At 37.4% G+C, this 13,728-nt stretch overlaps 1 protein-coding gene across 1 annotated transcript in view; it reads right to left on the bottom strand.

Annotated features, from left to right (window-relative positions):
• LOC126162375 (poly(A)-specific ribonuclease PARN-like) overlaps window positions 1-13,728 on the bottom strand; it is a 306,143-nt gene that overhangs the window by 256,518 nt on the left and 35,897 nt on the right. The gene's annotated exons all lie outside the window — the stretch shown is intronic.

Raw genomic sequence — 13,728 nt, 5'->3', positions numbered from 1 at the left:
GGCTGGGAGAGGTGGCCGAAACACCATATCCTTAACATACCCCCATAAGAAAAAATCGCAGGGGATAAGATCAGGGCTTCTTGGAGGCCAGTGATGAAGTGCTTTGTCACGGGCTGCCTGGCGGTCGATCCATCGCCTTGGGTAGTTGACGTTCAGGTAGTTACGGACAGATAAGTGCCAATGTGGTGGCGCTCCATCCTGCTGAAATATGAATTGTTGTGCTTCTTGTTCGAGCTGAGGGAACAGCCAATTCTCTAACATCTCCAGATACTGTAGTCCAGTTACAGTAGCACCTTCGAAGAAAAAGGGACCAAAAACTTTATTGGCTGAAATGGCACAGAAAACGTTCACCTTAGGCGAGTCACGTTCATACTGAGTTGTTTCACGCGGATTCTCAGTGCCCCATATACAGACATTGTGACGGTTGACTTTCCCGTTAGTGTGGAAAATTGCTTCATCACTAAACACAATCTTTGAAACGAAAGATTCATCTGTTTCCATTTGAGCAAGGATAAAATCACAGAAATCGATTCTTTTAATCTTATCAGCTGCAGATAGTGCTTGAACCAATTTCAGACGATAAGGTTTCATAACTAACCTTTTTCGTAGGACTCTCCATACAGTTGATTGTGGAATTTGCAGCTCTCTACTAGCTCTGCGAGTCGAATTTCCTGGGCTGCGAACAAATGCTTGCTGGATGCGTGCTACATTTTCATCACTCGTTCTCGGCCGTCCAGAACTTTTCCCTTTGCACAAACACCCATTCTCTGTAAACTGTTTATACCAACGTTTAATACACCACCTATCAGGAGGTTTAACACCATACTTCGTTCGAAATGCACGCTGAACAACTGTCGTCGATTCACTTCTGCCATACTCAATAACACAAAAAGCTTTCTGTTGAGCTGTCGCCATCTTAGCATCAACTGACGCTGACGCCTAGTCAACAGCGCCTCAAGCGAACAAATGTACAACTAAATGAAACTTTATAGCTCCCTTAATTCGCCGACAGATAGTGCTTAGCTCTGCCTTTTGTCGTTGCAGAGTTTTAAATTCCTAAAGTTGTGGTATTCTTTTTGAATCACCCTGTATATCTAAAAACAAAGATGATGTGACTTACCAAACGAAAGCGCTGGCACGTCGATAGACACACAAACAAACACAAACATACACACAAAATTCTAGCTTTCGCAACCAACAGTTGCCTCGTCAGGAAAGAGGGAAGGAGAGGGAAAGACGAAAGGATTTGGGTTTTAAGGGGAGAGGCAAAGAGTTTCTCTTTGCCTCTGTATATGTCTGCTTGTGTCTGTATATGTGTGGATGGATGTGTGTGTGTGTGTGTGTGCGCGCGCGAGTGTATACCCGTCCTTTTTTCCCCCCTAAGGTAAGTCTTTCCGCTCCCGGGATTGGAATGACTCCTTACCCTCTCCCTTAAAACCCAAATCCTTTCGTCTTTCCCTCTCCTTCCCTCTTTCCTGACGAGGCAACCGTTGGTTACGAAAGATAGAATTTTGTGTGTATGTTTGTGTTTGTTTGTGTGTCTATTGATGTGCCAGCGCTTTCGTTTGGTAAGTCACATCATCTTTGTTTTTAGATATATTTATACTAAGTTCATATGTCATGTAATGTACAAGATGCCCTATATTTTACAATGTGTACTTTTGTTTCATATTTTGCAATTTTTGTTCAATCTAGATATTGTTATATGTACTTATGTTTTTTTCCCCAGTGCCATTCATTTCTCAAAACTGATTTTGTGTGTGATGAAACTTTATTATTTGTAGATCACTTTAATTTTTTCAGTTTTCCAGGGGGCAATAGCCCAAAATATTTTTTTCTAATTTAACAATAAAATTAATTAATAAAAATTTAATTGGACAATTTCAACATGTTTACAGAAATTACATGTCTGGAAGGATATTCAGGGAAAAAACTGTCAGCATACCGTTTTTTGTTTAAAAACTGAAGCCAATTTTCAAATTTTTGCAGTTTGTTTTGAAGTAACACACTGCAACAAACTTTCAGCAATTGCTACCAACATAATGTATATAAAGCAATAAAATTTGGCAAAAGTTCATGATATTAGGTACAAAAACAGTACACAAAATCTCAGTTCACAACTAGATAATGGGTGTCACGGCCTGGATACTTGACATGGAATGACCCGAAGGGAAGACTGGTACAACTGACTCATAAAAGTATAGGTGGTCTTGGACCACACATACTCAAAAAATATTTGTCACGAGTAGGTGAAGTAGATCTTCTTTTATGATAAATGCACACAACTGATTCCCCTGGCTAAAGAGTATCTCCGGCAGTTTAAAAAAGTCTGAAATAATCACTCAAAAATAATTCTAACACGTCCAATGACAAATATACATGTCAGAAAGAAAACAAACCGTTGGAAAAAACATGTCGCATTTCATAGACTTTACAAACCTTTATCAAAACACACAAACAATAGAAAATAAAATACCACTATCTGAAGCTGAGCTCTGATCTTTGAACTGCACACTAGTTGCATTGCTGGTAACTGGTGTAGAGATGCTGATATAGAACTAATATCACTGTATGAAAGTACAGACTCCTACTTCCACAGGCAGATGATCATGCATTTATATTAGAAAAAGGCAAACACTAAGAAATATCAGTTACTGAATTAACAAGACTTGATAACATCAAGAAATTTGTCATTTTGTGTCTGTATCAATCTCGCAGTGGTACTGTGGACACTTTCTTCAATAAAGTGAAGTTCTAGCCAAAATCGCAAGTACAAATGTGAACCTAATTTTGTGTGGCGACATAAATTAAACTGGAATCCATATGATCCCGTTGTGTGCAGCAACTGTTGAATACAGGCAATGAAAAAAAAGAACAGCAATCAATCACAAGATTCATTGTTTTATTACAACAGATGTAAATTTCAACTATTACACAGGCATCTTCAGTGTATATAGCAACATCTCACATTAGTCCAAAGTATCACATAATAAAACAATATTGCTTAATGTAGGGCGTACAGGAATTTAACATGACCAATGTTCATGTTAGACTCTCGTATGCTCTACGCCAATTAGTATTGTTCACCACATGACACTTTGGACTAATTTTGTTATATGCACGGACGATAACCATGTGATAGTTAAAATATGTCTCACAATTTATTGCTTTTCTTTTCACCACTGTCTACAAACAGAAATAATAAAATGAAACTAGTAGCACCCTCATAAATATCCTTCAGGGTTTTGCATGTCCTTAAGTCTTTAGGCTTAGATGAAGTACCAATGTGTGTGCTGAAACGATGCAGAGAGAGTATACAATCTCGTTTACCAAACATAATAAACGAACCCTTCACATCATGAAAATTTCCAAAATAATTAAAACAATCAAGAGTCGTACCTCTGCTAAAGAAAGGCAATGTAGAAGGCATAGAAAATTACCACTGTATTTCCCTGCTGTCATCCTTCTACTAATAATAACAACAATAACATAATAATGACAGACATATTAAGGAGTTCCTTGGACAAATACGACCTTTTCAGTGAATCACAGTTTGCATTCAAAAGTGATGGAAGTGCAGAATCAACCATAGTAGAATTCACAAAAGTGGAACTCGATACTCTTGACAAAGTATAACATCCACTATATACATATATTTTTTATTACGAGTGGAATATGAATGTGTGGAAAATTATGCAACTCAATAATGTTGTTGTTGTTGTGGTCTTCAGTCCTGAGACTGGTTTGATGCAGCTCTCCATGCTACTCTATCCTGTGCAAGCTTCTTCATCTGCCAGTACCTACTGCAACCTACATCCTTCTGAATCTGCTTAGTGTATTCATCTCTTGGTCTCCCCCTATGATTTTTACCCTCCACGCTGCCCTCCAATACTAAATTGGTGATCCCTTGATGCCTCAGAACATGCCCTACCAACCGATCCCTTCTTCTGGTCAAGTTGTGCCACAAACTTCTCTTCTCCCCAATCCTATTCAATACTTCCTCATTAGTTATGTGATCTACCCATCTAATCTTCAGCATTCTTCTGTAGCACCACATTTCGAAAGCTTCTATTCTCTTCTTGTCCAAACTATTTATCGTCCATGTTTCACTTCCATACATGGCCACACTCCATACAAATACTTTCAGAAATAACTTCCTGACACTTAAATCTATACTCGATGTTAACAAATTTCTCTTCTTCAGAAACGATTTCCTTGCCATTGCCAGTCTACATTTTATATCCTCTCTACTTCGACCATCATCAGTTATTTTACTCCCTAAATAGCAAAACTCCTTTACTACTTTAAGTGTCTCATTTCCTAATCTAATACCCTCAGCATCACCCGACTTAACTCGACTACATTCCATTATCCTCGTTTTGCTTTTGTTGATGTTCATCTTATATCCTCCCTTCAAGACACCATCCATTCCGTTCAACTGCTCTTCTAAGTCCTTTGCTGTCTCTGACAGAATTACAATGTCATCGGCAAACCTCAAAGTTTTTATTTCTTCTCCATGGATTTTAATACCTACTCCAAATTTTTCTTTTGTTTCCTTTACTGCTTGCTCAATATACAGGTTGAATAACATTGGGGAGAGGCTACAACCCTGTCTCAGTCCCTTCCCAACCACTGCTTCCCTTTCATGCCCCTCGACTCTTATAACTACCATCTGGTTTCTGTACAAATTGTAAATAGCCTTTCACTCCCTGTATTTTACCCCTGCCACCTTCAGAATTTGAAAGAGAGTATTCCAGTCAACATTGTCAAAAGCTTTCTCTAAGTCTACAAATGCTAGAAACGTAGGTTTGCCTTTCCTTAATCTTTCTTCTAAGATACGTCGTAAGGTCAGTATTGCCTCATGTGTTCCAGTATTTCTACGGAATCCAAACTGATCTTCCCCGAGGTCAGCTTCTACTAGTTTTTCCATTCGTTTGTAAAGAATTCGTGTTAGTACTTTGCAGCTGTGACTTATTAAACTGATTGTTCGGTAATTTTCACATCTGTCAACACCTGCTTTCTTTGGGATTGGAATTATTATATTCTTCTTGAAGTCTGAGGGTATTTCGCCTGTTTCATACATCTTGCTCACCAGATGGTAGAGTTTTGTCAGGACTGGCTCTCCCAAGGCCGTCAATAGTTCCAATGGAATGTTGTCTACTCCGGGGGCCTTGTTTCGACTCAGGTCCTTCAGTGCTCTGTCAAACTCTTCACGCAGTATCGTATCTCCCATTTCGTCTTCATCTACATCCTCTTCCATTTCCATAATATTGTCATCAAGTGCATCGCCCTTGTATAGACCCTCTATATACTCCTTCCACCTTTCTGCTTTCCCTTCTTTGCTTAGAACTGGGTTTCCATCTGAGCTCTTGATGCTCATACATGTGGTTCTCTTATCTCCAAAGGTCTCTTTAATTTTCCTGTAGGCAGTATCTATCTTACCCCTAGTGAGATAAGCCTCTACGTCCTTACATTTGTCCTCTAGCCATCCCTGCTTAGCCATTTAGCACTTCCTCAATAATATTCAATCAATTATGTAATTATTTCTTAAAACGATGATAATTATGTAAAACAGAGACAATATTTGTCTCACATTCTTTGTTAATCTATGTCATTCTTTTCCTTTCTTTTGCACCCTTTTGTCGTCTTCTTCTAACATACATCGCCGACGCAAGACGCGAATCGATTTGAGGTCTGTTGAATGAAAAAATTTAATGTAAAATTATTGTACTTTGATGTTCATTTGCTGGTAAAAACAAATAGAGCCAAATGCGTTAAAACTATTTATGATTAATTATTGGAAAATCTCTTCCTTTTTTTAATTATAATTTTGTATTAATATTTTATCATAGCTGCAAGAAGCGCAGCTATTGTTAGTTGCGATTATACAGCAACTTCGTCTGTACTTCTGGTCGAAATATCAAGGGTTTGTGAACTAATTTGCAAAACAGTATTAATAATTTTTTTGGTGGAATCAATTTAAATGATTATTTATTTATTGAGCAAAGGAAAATCTTAATTAAAAAAGAAATCCTCTATCTTTTGTTGGCCGCCATCTTAACTTTTATCTCGGCGGCAAATTTAAATTACTTGAAACTGCAAACAATATTCCGATGTGTAGGAAATAAATGTACACTGGTGGTACTGAACTCTATTTATAAAAGAAAAAATTAATCAAATCAGACTGCATTTTCTAAGAACAGTGCTGATGGTATTTATTGTTGAACAAGATTTCATTGCTGATGTATGAGGCCAAAATTAAACTACGCATGAATCACTGAGAAAAATATTTCTGGTAGCATACGTCAGTGTTGTGTGCGGGTGGTATTCTGTGGTTCCTTTTCATGATCCATTTGCCAAGAATAATTAAATCCATTGAAGACAAAAATTATAAAAGCTCTCATGTACGATCTGTAATTTTAGTGATATGAAAACAACTTACAGTCAACATTAGTACACTACGTCAGGTGGAATTCTTGTGCAATTTGAACAAAATAATTATCTGGGAGAAGTTGTAGTATGAATTATGCATTATACATGTGTATAATATTGTCAGTACCATTTACAAAATCAAATCAATGCAACTGCTAAATAACAGAGTGGATTCAAACCGCAGAATACCATAGAGTATCATATCGTCCATATTCATTGCATTTGTCCATGTTGATGATACGCACAACTGCCACAAATGGTATGTGTCACAGGCAAACTTTTTAGATATTTCTACGGCTTTTGATACTGTTGACCATAAGATTATTCTAAACAAGCCAGGAACATTAAGAATAAAAGGTGTAGCTAGTAACTGGTTCCAATCATACCTGGCAGATAGGGTATGAAGAGTAGAGATAACACATACCTCAAATATCTAGTACAACAAAAACACTTAGCAGAATCAAAATACATTAATACAGTGAAATCTCTATTTTTTAAGATTTTATATGGTCTAGACTCTAAAAACGCAAAATTGAGGAAAATGCAGAATAGAAGAAAATGTTAAAACCCCCAAAATGTGAGCCAAAACACACACAATTGACATAATATATGATTAAAAATCACAATCCCCTACAATACTTCGTATAAAGTGAAGGAAATTAAATGTACAATACAATGTTTGTGCAACAATTTGTGGTAATGAATTTCATCAGTTCTTAAAAAATCACAGATTAGCAGAAAGTAAGGAACTCATCAAAAATTAAAACTGGTGTCTGGGTACAAGGTAATCGAGCTGTTTTTTTGACATGCCACGACCATAAATTACACGTTAAAAACAAGCATTTTTGAGAGATCATCCTTTGTGCTCCCCAGAAAAAATAAAAAATTGATGAACATGTAAAATTAAATCATAAACATGACAGCACCTAAGAGGTTAAACCATAAGCATAAATGTGGGCATGTGCTTAATGACATACTTAGTCACAATCGCTGTTATCGTTTAATGTGTTTCTTATGAGCCACACTTTGTATGCTCACCACTGTTAAAGTGTTATTTTAAGCTTGATAAAAGAAACAGAGATGAGAAAAAGAGAGATTGCTTCCCCAACTGATGTTACAAGCTTATTAGAAGTTGGCTCAGTGAATTTCTGAACACTGTGTAAAATGAAATTTGAAAGAAAGCTCAAGTGCCACAGGTGCTTCATTGCCCTTTATCATTGCTGCCAATCTTTATGATGTAAAGTGTGTGGTGTGTGTGGTGCAAAGTATACACGTGAGTAGTCTATGCAGTTGCTGCAACTGTATCATGTCAGATTTTAACAAAAGGCTTTAAAGCATGCTACTGCAAAACCGCTGTTCTATTTCCATGTGACACCTCTGTCACGGCACATCATCTGCATGAAAAGTATATTTTCAGCATTTCACAAAATGCTTTACCCTGTATGGACTTCTGTTGCTGAAAGGCCACTCGCCCTCTCCACACATCCAGTAGGCAAACTCATTTTACATGTGTTAGTGTGGTGTGGTGTGGTGTGGTAGCTGCACTGGCTATTGGGTGACTTAACAAGTTACCAGCCAATAAGAGTTCAATAGCCGGAAATGTGCAATGTTTCCTTGATTATGACCAAGTATATTCTTTGAGACTCAGGTGTTTGATACTGTTGCTGAATACAGTACATGGAAATACACACAAAAAGATGAGACTGAGTTATCAGTGGCACAAGAAAAGGTCATGGTTGGGCCACTTCGTCATGTATTGGCTTGGCCCGGAGCACTTCGCGTCGACTGCCTTATTTTTCCATTACAATTGCAACTGAGCAGTAGTCGTATCATAATTGCACGGTGAAGCATTGGCAACACTGATTGTGGATTATGTCAGCATTTCCTCTCAACATCACCCCTCTCCACAACGGCCTAAAATATTCCCTTAGCTCCGCCACCACCGGTGGTGCAAACCATCTGTCTTTTGTGCTAATTATAACTTGTTTAGTCACATCAAACATCAACAGGAAGAAAACAGGACAAAGTCAAGTAAGACGTCAAGTAAGAACTTAGAACTGAAGTAAACCTAACTAGGAAATAATGTAAAATTGGGGAATTTTTAATACTGGTCTTATGGGTTTTTCACAGAGACTGCGAATTTATGGAGTAGAATCACGAAAAACATAAAATCAGAGAATGTGCAATCAAAGTTCCGCTGCATGGGGTTCCTCAGCATAGAATTTTATGACCAACACTGTTCCCAATATAGACCAATGACTTTGCCACTAGCGTAAATCGCAGGGAAAAAACTTCTACTTAGAACTCCTTGCAGAAAAAGCAAATGGAGCCCTCGAGGAAGTTCACAAGTAGTCAGTTGCAATACAGTTACATTGAGCACAATGAAAAGAAATACCACACATTTCAGTTTGCAGAGAGAAAATGGCAATATTACATTAAATGTTGATGGCATCTCTATGGACCATGTAACAAATGTAAAACTTTTAGTAATGAATATTGATTTTCAATTGAAGTGGTTTGAACACACAAAGACACATGCCAACAGAATGTCATCAGTATGTTACATCCCTTTGAGTCCTGTAATCAGTGAACAAAGCCACTGTCTTTTAGTTTCATACTATTCATATGTACAATCAATTTCTAGCAATGGCATTCTTTTCTGGGGATCAAATGGACAAAACATGAACTCAACTGCCACACTGCAAAAAAAGAGCCATAAGAATAATAACCAAAAATGCTAATCAAGCTCACTGTAAAGATCTGTTCAAACCACTGGGAATTTTAAATGCAACATGTGAATACATTTACCAAACAGTTGTACACATCCAAAATAACATTCGTAATTACTGCACGAACGGCTCTGCCCATGACCACGGAACAAGACTTCAACTGAACTTACATTTACCAAGAAGAATAAACATAAAACACAAAACACCATTTCCCTCCAAGTGATAAAACTGTACCAACAAAGGAAATTAAAAAAACTGCTAAACCAAACTTATTAAAACACACACACACACACACACACACACACACACACACACACACACACACACACACAGTAGGGGCAAAAAAGGTAACACTAATAATAATAATAATAATAATAATAATAATATAACACACCTAACATTCCACATAGCACTTTCACATCATATTTTTCCCTTCTTTTTTTTTCCTTTTCTAAAACATCATACTTCCAAAGCTATGCAATGTAGAACACCTTATCTTCTTTAGGGGCTAAGCATCTCATTCTTTACAGAGTGAAGCTGACTCGTTTTTTAAGGCTAGCAAATGGAAGTTGTGGTGCACAAAATGGTCCTAATATCACCTGATAGTGAGTATAGTGTTATAAAACAATGTGTGTACAGTTTGTGTCATGTGGGCAGTGACTAGGAGTGAGAAATGAAAGAATAATGTACCATTAGCCTTCTATCATTATTTAATAACTTATTTGCAAAAAAAATGGTTCAAATGGCTCTGAGCACTATGGGACTTAACTTCTAAGGTCATCAGTCCCCTAGAACTTAGAAGTACTTAAACCTAACTAACTAAGGACATCACACACATCCATGCCCGAGGCAGGATTCGAACCTGCGACCGTAGCGGTCGTGCGTTTCCAGACTGTAGCACCTAGAGCCGCTTGGCCACCCCGGCCGGCACGTATTTGCAAAACACCATATAGAAGAGATGCTAGTAACAGATGGGCACAACAAAAAGACAGCCACACTAAGCTAAGAGAGTGTGGTCGTGTGTGTGAGTTACATTTGCATGAGAGTGTGTGTGTGTGTGTGTGTGTGTGTGTGTGTGTGTGTGTGTGTTTTGTCTAATTTTGATGAAGGCCTGTTTGGCCGAAAGCTTTGTAGAACCGTATATTCATCATGCCTATCTGCAACAGAATTTCCTGTCCTTTTCATAATATTGTCATTATTCCATCCTGGATGTTCCTCTGATTTATTTGTAAAACAGTATTGTACACAAGAGGTAAACCGAATGAGATAGCCCTGTTTGAAACAGAGTGGCCTTGTAGTATTTGGGAGGGTGGAGACTCCAACCTCTAGCCGGTGATCCAAATTGAAATTTTCTGTGGTTTCCCTAAATTATTCACGCAAATGCCAGGATGGTTCTGACTATATGGCCACATCTGACTACCTGTCCCATTCTTGTCATCCTAGATCTGTAAGTTTGTAAATATTGGTATGTAAATAAAGCTGCCTTTTCCTGCTGCCACTCAATTTATTTATCCCAGATGCGTTTCGCCTTTTTCTTGTTCTAAGGCATCATCAGTGGGATCTATAACGATACAGTTTTGTTAGTTTTAGATTATTAAACAGTTCACATCATGATTTTTTATGTAAAAAAGTAATTACTTACAATTTTCTGATCTTCGTTTCCTCTCATCTGGTCTGGAGGTCGCACTACCACTTTATTACTGAAAATGAAATGATCGTATGGCATTGTTGGCCGGGAGGCCCCATGCGGGGAAGTTCGGCCGCCGTATTGCAAGTCTTTTTTTTTTTTTTTTTTTTGATGCCACTTCAGCGACTTGCAAGTCAATGATGATGAAATGATGATGATGAACACACAACACCCAGTCATCACGAGGCAAGGAAAATCCCTGGCCCCGCCGGGAATCGAACCCGGGACCCTGTGCGCGGGAAGCGAGAACGCTACCGCAAGACCACGGGCTGCGGACACTTTATTACTGACATATAAACACAACTTTGCGTTCTGACCTTCTTCACACAGTTCATCATGTTTCTCTTTCTTTTTGTAATGTACCTTGTGTTCTTTTGCCACTCGATACAACTATTTCATTGCACACTGCTTTTCACAACGTAAATATTGCTACTCCATTACGTGTTTCCTCCTCTTTGGCATTTTTACCTACTTGCTGCCAACCTAACAAAGTATTTGTTCAAGACTAACTTCTGTTCATGATGTTTATACCTTGTGTGTGTATGAGAGAAAGAAAGAGAGAGAGAGAGAGAGAGCTGAAGAGTGTCTTTTTTTTTTTGGGGGGGGGGGGGGGGAGGGTTAGGTTGGTGGTTTGAATTGTGTGGCATTGTACTAACTGGTGACAGCTGATTTGACTTTTCATTTAAATATTCTGCGGAGGGGTTCATGGATTATTTTATCTTTTAGTGTAAATAATGAATTGATTGGCATGTGTACTTGATCATTCAACAGGGTTTTCCTGTATGTAGTAATTTTGTTGCAGGGTTAGGAGGTGTTTTTTATTGTTGATTCTAATTATTTTCATGTCATCTTCTCTAGTGGTTGGTTTGTGGTCATGTTCTCTTAGGTGTTCTGCAAATGTTGAGTGGTTTGTCCCATCTTTCCAGGCTCTCATGTGTTCTTTGTATCTGACATCAAATGTTCTACCTGTTATGTATCTGCCTTCACAAGTGTTACACTGTAGTTGATATATACCTGCTTTCTGGTATACGTCTCTGTTTTTTGTCAGTTTTGGGGTGTATTTTTGTATAGAATTGTCTGTTGTGTATGCTATGTTTATTGTCTGTCTTTTGAAAATGTTGGTGATTTTATGGGTGAGTTTGTGTTTGTTTGTCACTGTGTACCACCCTGTGTTTTATTTCATCCTTTTCTGATTATCCTGTTTAGTTGTTATGGGACTGCATGCTTGTGTTTGGTTCTGTTGTGTTGTTGTCTGTGGTTTGGAGCTTTCGGATCTTACTTTACTTTTAATTTTGTTGTTTAGCTTTGTGACTATGTTATTATTATAACCATTATTTTGTGCTATCTGCATTATGTCCGGTTCTTTTTGGTAGCTTTCTTTGGTGGGTGGCACTTTGTTGAGTCTATGGAGCATGTGTTGAGGTGCTGCTTGCTTTTGTGAGTGTGTCCATTGCTGTGGCTTTGCAGTAAATTTCAAACATATGCTTACTGTTTTGTTTTTTGATTGTTATATCCAGAAAGCTAATTTGGTTGTTCTGATCTTTCAATTGTGAATTTTATATTTTTAGGTATCTTGTTGATGCCATTATGTAGTTTTTCAATTTTTGTTTGTGGTTCATCTATTAAGCAAAGGATGTCACCCATATACCTGAACCAATATAACATGTTGTATTCTTTTGCTACTGTTATTGTGAAAATGATGTGTTGAATGTGGTTTACAAAAATATTTGCTAAGGCTCCTGAAACTGGGGACTCTATTGGTAATCCATCTTCTTGTAAATAAAATTCATTATTGAATTGGAAGTAATTTTGCTCTGTTATGAGATTTATTAATGTGCGTATTTCCTTAATCTGTTCATCGGGGAGTTGACTAAGTTTTCTGGTACTTACCTATGATTTCTATTGTTTCTGTTACTGGCATGTTGGAATATATGCTTCCTATATCAAATGAGAGGAGTGTTGCTGTGTCTGGGATTTTTATGTCTTTTATTTGTTGTATTAGCTGTGTAGTGTTTTTAATGGTTCTGTCTTCTTGTACTTCGAAATTTTCTGGCAGTAATTTTAACGTGTATCCTGGAAGCTTCTAAGTGGGGGATTTTCTGAAATCTAATATTGGCCTCACAGGAAGATTCGGTTTGTGGACTTTTTGTTGGCTTCAGAGGACAGGTGCAGTGGGATTGATCTGTATCAACTTCCTTTTCTGTGTGTCATCCAGTATGATGTCAATATTTTTCAGAGTGTTTTTTACTTTTGTCTGGAATCTGTCAGCTGGGTCTGATTTTAGTTTTGTAATGTTATTTTGTGAGATGAATTCTTGTGTTTTTTCTATGTATTGTTCTTTGTTTATCAATACTACTGTGTTCCTCTTGTGTGCTTTAGAAATGGTGACATTATCATTTTGAAGTTTTCTCCTAAGTTTTCTGAGTGTTGTAAATTGTGTGTTCTTGTTGTTTTGCATTGCTATGTTTTTATACTGGTTATCATATTCTGGATTTGATGCCACAAATGAAGAACACATGAGAGCCTGGAAATATGAAACAAACCACTTGACATTAGCAGAACACCTCAAACCAACCACTACAGAAGATGACACGAAAATAATTAGAATCAACAATAAAAAACACCACCTGACTCTGCAACAAAATTACTACATACAGAAAACCAAAGCAGAAAGGAAAATCCTGTTGAATGATCAAGTACACATGACAATCAATTCATTATTTACACTAACAGATAAAATAATACAATAATGCTCCCAAAGAGGAATAATATAATAATACTATCCAATATAATAATAATACCACCCAACATCTTTACACTAACGTATCCATGAAGCCCTCCACAGAATAATGAAATGAAAAGTCAAATCAGGTGTTACCA

This window comes from Schistocerca cancellata, chromosome 2 (genome assembly GCF_023864275.1).
Source record: "Schistocerca cancellata isolate TAMUIC-IGC-003103 chromosome 2, iqSchCanc2.1, whole genome shotgun sequence".
NCBI classification, from domain to species: domain Eukaryota; kingdom Metazoa; phylum Arthropoda; class Insecta; order Orthoptera; family Acrididae; genus Schistocerca; species Schistocerca cancellata.
Note: the sequence above shows the minus strand (reverse complement) of the source record. Positions and strands in the feature narration are given on the sequence as shown.